General features: G+C 41.3%; 1 pseudogene; it reads left to right on the top strand.

The window, feature by feature from the left end:
- The first annotated feature begins 2,992 nt into the window (after positions 1 to 2,992).
- On the top strand, positions 2,993 to 3,239 carry LOC143679422 (V-type proton ATPase subunit e 1 pseudogene; annotated as a pseudogene).
- The last annotated feature ends 2,537 nt before the right edge of the window (positions 3,240 to 5,776 follow it).

Below are 5,776 nucleotides of genomic sequence, written 5' to 3'. Positions count from 1 at the left end.
GACATAGTGGTGGGAGGTGGATGGGGGCTGAGCAGATGCACATGGGCTGATGTGCAGGCAGGATGTGGGTGAGTGCATAGAGCATGGGGTTTGTGGGTATCAGGGTGTGTGGTACGTGGCACAGAGGTTAGGTTGTAGGGAGGGCAGGGCACAGGTGTGTCCTTGCACTGGGAGAGGGGTCATGGGGCCTGGAATGCAGATGTATGAATGTGTAGGGGGGGCATAAGTCATGGAGGTTGTAGGACATGGGTCAGTGATGGGTGATGTCTGGTGGGTGTGGTCCTGGCACTGTGCACAGGTGTGGGAGTGTTGGGACAGGTGTGTAAGCATGAGCAGGGTCGGGGTTATGTAGCACAGGTGCACCTGTGAGCACCTGTCCAGTGTAGGAACAGGGTGTTTATGTCAGGGGGTGGGGCAAGGGTGTGCACATGTGTGGGACAGGAGGTTGGGGTGCCGGGGTCAAGAGGTCAGTACACAGACAGTGGGCACTCGGCGGGGAGGATGTGACTGTGCTCTGTACCCGGATCTTTGGGGCAGGGCCATGTTATACATAGGTCTAGTGGCAGGGGGGAGGCCTGGTGTGGGTGTGTGCAGAGCACACAGGGGCAGCAGGCTGGGGTTGCACCTGTGTGGGCTGGTGGTGGGTGTGGCCTAGATGCACAGGTTAGTGCTTACCCAGAGTTTGGGACATGGTGGGGTCAAACACTTGTACATGCATGTATCAGGGAGAGCCTTACATTGAATTATATGTGCACAGAACTAGGGGGTCCAGGTAGGGTAGCATGACAGTATGGGATGGGGGCGGGTGTGAGGTTTCAGGAGGGGCAGAGTAAGACTGTGCACTTGTGCGCTTGAGCGGGAGAGGTGGGGTAGGCTGGGACAAGCTTGCGTGCATGCATGGGGCATGAGTGTGGGGTGGGGACATGCAGGAGAAGGTTGGGATTTGGGTGCTTGGAGTGTGTGTGGGGGGCAGGTGTCCGGGTTCAGGTGCATGGGATATGGGTGGAGTAACCGGGTGGGGGCGGCACGTGTGAGGGTAGAGCATTCCTGGGGCTTGACTTGCTTCCTTGTCCCTGTCTCCCTGTTCCTACACTCCTGAGGACTCTGGGCTTCCATTTCAAAAGAGGCACGTTAGGCTGCCTGCACTAACTAGATGGTCTCTGTTTCTCTTCATTTCAATTCTTCAGCTTTTCCAACCAGGATCAACCTATGTGGTGTAGAAGACCCTCCCAGGTCACTTACACCCTGGAATTGCCATGCCAGTCACCTTCCTGTCACTTCTCTAGCTCTTCTTTGGAGTAGGGGTGAACTCAACCTAAACTATTCCATCATCTTCCCCTGCAACTTATTTTTAAATTGTTAAAAAAAATGCAAGTGTGTGTATGCATGTGCAAAGCAAGTATAATAAAAAGTTAACATTTGGAGCATCCAAAGAAAGAGTATTTTGGAATTCTTTGAGTTATTCTTGAAATTTTTCCATAAGTATGAAATTACGTTAAAAGGAAAAAAATTAAATGACACTTTTTCTTTAGTGTGCTCACTGTCAAATCTACCATTAAAAGTTCTGATACCTCCATTTACATTCCGCTATTGGTACATTTTCTCCAAAGGATTTTTTTATTTGTTTGTCTTTGTTGTGTTTCCATTCTCTTCTTTTATCTGAGTTTTTGTGCTCTCCTTTTTGGTTATTTCCCTAAGGCAGATGATGCTGAGTTACAAACATATGGCCATTTTCATTTTCTGGCAATAATGGACCAAAAAAAAAAAAGATCAATCACGCAGATAAACTAAAATAAGTTATGGAAATGTGGAACAGAATGAGTCATATCTTTTGGGAGTCAGGAGCTTTGGTTGGCTTCTTTTTCTATTGATGACCTTGGGAAAAAAACACATCATTGCTTTCTGCCCTTATTCTCCTCATAATCTTTTCCCAGAGCTTAAATTTCAGAGTGTAGAAAGGATTAGTTTATGATTATGCATCACTTTGAATCCCCATGATTTAAGTATTAAAGGAGATACGACAAATAAATATCTCTATAAATAGCACATGTATATAAATCCTCTTCTTGTTATTTTAGTAGTTATTTTAGAACTTAAAAGCTTTTCACAATGCTTTAAAGTAATACCAGCATTATCTTGTAGTATACTTTCTTGTGGTGGACATTGCATTAATTAAATTTTATTGAAGACAATGGGAAGTCATGCAAGGGATTAACTGCATCTTTGGTATTTTGCCTTTTCTAGACTGGCAGCACCTAAATTATTATTTTTTTCCTTGCAAGTTTTTCTCTCTACAACAGGCATGTTTTTGCCTGCCTGACATCTATTCACCCTCTTTCTGACATTGTATGCTATTTCCTTCAGAAAAAATATGCCTCTCCCAATTTAGTTCATATGGTTTATTTGAGAATGGCCTAAGTTTGGTGAACCAGATATAGCGAATCAGAGAACACACTCCCAGTCACCAATGATTGGTTCAGAAATGAGCATGTGATACAGATAGACCATGACTCCCTCTCATGACTCATACCAAAATTATTAAGAATCAGATGATCTCATTCCACTGGGATTGCTGAACTGGGAGAATGTAATCCTAGTATTTCAGGTAGCCAACTTGCTACCATGAAGGGAGTCTGCTAAGCCTATTTACAACCCAGATGAAAGCAGGGCAGAGAGATAAAAGTGACCTTTTCCAGATGGTTATATGAGCACCTGGATCAGCTATGCTTATATATACGTACCTAAGTTTTGGAAATATGGGTCAATACACTTCCTTTTTAAAAATGTTATTGTTTTACTTGTGTTGTTTGGAAGGGTTCAAACTAAATCTTGAACTGCATGGCAGAGACAGCTGGTTGCTTATTCAATTCTCCCCTTAACTTTAATAACAACTTTACTAAAGACCCTAATGTTCTCATCTTTAAAAACATGTTTCTTGGAGTGAGACCAAAGTGAAGTGAAGAGGCAGGGGCTGGCAGCTCTGGTGGAAACCATGGAATATAACAGCCTTATGGTGCCTCTCATTGAGATGAGCATGTTCTGGGGCTATGTCAGCCTCTTTGTGCCCTGGTTCATCCCTAATGGGCTTCACCAGGCAGTTATCATCACCATGTTGGTGATCTGTTCAGTTTGCTGCTATCTCTTTTGGTTGATTGCAATCCTGGCCCACATCCAAACCTCTCTTTGGACCACAATTGAAAAATGAAACCATCTGGTATCTCAAGCATCATTGGCCTTGAGGAAGAAGACATCTTCAGTGCTCAAGTCATTGAGGTCATAAAGAGAATTCCTCTAGATGCAAAATCACCTCCAACCCCAGACAACCTTCCCTGATGCTCTCACTTGGGCATCAGCTGTCTTAAACATTCACATTACATTTGAGCATCTTTTTAAAAATGTAGTATTTTTTTTTCTGCCTTCTTTTACCTTCTTTACACTTTGACGAATGATGTGCCTATTTAACCAACCTGTGCCAGCTCTACAAAATGTGTATGTGGTCTTCTGAGAGGAAAGGTGCTATTCTTCTGAGAATTACAGTACTCTGTTTTTGGCATCTGTGGATTTGAAGATGGCTCTGGTCTGCTCACATGTGAGAATCAACGAAGTGTTGAAGACCAGCCCAGAAACTGCTGCAAGGCAACCAAGACTCCAGTGGGGCAGTCAATATGATAACATGTTCAGAAGGAAGATCTGTCCCAACATGATAGAATTACACCAAACTTTATTTTCAGGATGAATTTCTTATTTCTGCCATCTTTTGGAATAAATCATTTTTTTGCTGTCAAAAAAAAAAAAAAAAACAAAAAAAAAACAAACCATTTCTCAGCATCCTTTTAAGATAGGTTTGACCATGTAATTAAGTTCCGGCCAAAGAGAAGTAAGTAGAAGTTACTTATTAGGAAACTTTTATAACAAAAATTTTCATGAGCCCCTTTGCTCTTTGCTGTTCTATTTATTCTATTTCTCACATGGATATATGATGGTTACAATTCCAGTGACTATCTTCTGACCTGGAGGATAGAAGCCATGTAGTAAGGAAGCCAGAGTAGAATGATATAAAGGGCTTGGATCCCTATTGTCTTTGTGGGACTTCCATATCTATATGGATTGCCCACTTCTTCTCTTATCTAGGAGAGTGGACCCTAGGGTGTTTAAAGCCACCGTAATAAGGTCTGTCTTGCTAGTCGCTGTTAAAATTCCTAGCTGATATAATACACTATAGTAAGGTCTCTATTGCTAAGACAAAATTCCTCGTTGATGTTTAAAAAATTGAAAAAGTAATCAGACATCAGAGACATGAATGAAGCTGAGCTAAATGGGACTAAGGTATATCAGAACACTGGGTAAAGGATGATGTCATCCATATTTTAAAACTTCAACTTCAGTGTGAGACTGAAAGGAGAGATGTTTATTCAGTGCATAATTTATATTTTAGGTAGTGCATTTCCTAATTTAATTTGTATGGTCAGTTTAGTTAACACCATAAGTACATGGAATCTTGAATAGGGCATGAGATTTTTTAGGTTTGCCCAGGTTAATGTGATGCCCCGATAAATTCCAGAGAAATTTAACAGTGAATAAAGAAGTATTTGCTAAGTCCCCTTGGGGGAATGGGGAGAAAGGGGACAATATTCAGCTTCCCCATTTGGAGAATTTCTGATATTCTCACAAAGGTGGGGACAATCAAATCAATAGGCTGAGCCCTCGATCTTGGGGGTCACCCCTATGAAACTTATTCCTACAAAAGATAGGCTAAGCCTACTTAAAATTAGGCCAAAAGAGTCACCCCCAGGGAACCTTTTTTGTTGCTCAGATGTGGCCTCTCTAAGCTGACACAGCAAGTGAACTCACTCCCCCCTACCCCACGTGGGACATAACTCCCAGGGGTGTGAATCTCCTTGGCAACATGCGACAGAAATCCTAAGATGAGATGGAACTCAACACCAAGGGATTGAAATACCTTTTTGACCAAAACGGGGAAGAGAGAAATGAGACAAAATAAAGTGTCAGTTCCTGAGAGACTTCAAACAGATTCTAGAGGTTATCCTGGAGGTTATTCTTATGCATTATATAGATATTCCCTTTTTAGTTTATGATATATTGAAGTGACTGGAGGGAAGTACCTGAACTGTAGAGGTTGTTCCAATAGCCTTGGTTCTTGAAGATGATTATATAATGATATAGCTTTTACAATGTGACCATGTGATTGTGAAAACCTTGTATCTGATGCTCCTTTTAACTAGGGTATGGACTGATGAGTAAAAAATATGGATAAAAAAATAAACAAATAATAGGGAGAACAAAGGTTAAAATAAATTGGGTAGAAGGAAATACTAGCAGTCAATGAGAGGGAGGGGTTAGAGGTATGATATGTATGAGTTTTTTATTTTTAATTCTTTTTCTGGAAGATGCAAATGTTCAAAAAAAATGATCATGGTGATGAATAAACAACTATGTGATGATATTGTGAGCCATTGATTGTATACCATGTATGGAATATTTGTATGTTAAGAATGATTGTGTGAATACTACCTAACGGTAATACAATAATATCAGTACATTGAGTGAAGCTGAATGTGAGACTGCTAGAGGGAGGACGTCTGGAGGCACAAATGAATTCAGAAGGAAAAATAGATGATAAAGACTGAGATGGTATAATCTAGGAGTGCCTAGAGTGAACAAGGATAGGGACTAAATGTACAAATTAAAAAATGTTTTTGCATAAGGGAAAACAAAGGAATGTCAATATTGAAGGATGTTGAAAACAGATGGTAAT

This window comes from Tamandua tetradactyla, chromosome 4 (genome assembly GCF_023851605.1).
Source record: "Tamandua tetradactyla isolate mTamTet1 chromosome 4, mTamTet1.pri, whole genome shotgun sequence".
Taxonomy (NCBI): domain Eukaryota; kingdom Metazoa; phylum Chordata; class Mammalia; order Pilosa; family Myrmecophagidae; genus Tamandua; species Tamandua tetradactyla.
Note: the sequence above shows the minus strand (reverse complement) of the source record. Positions and strands in the feature narration are given on the sequence as shown.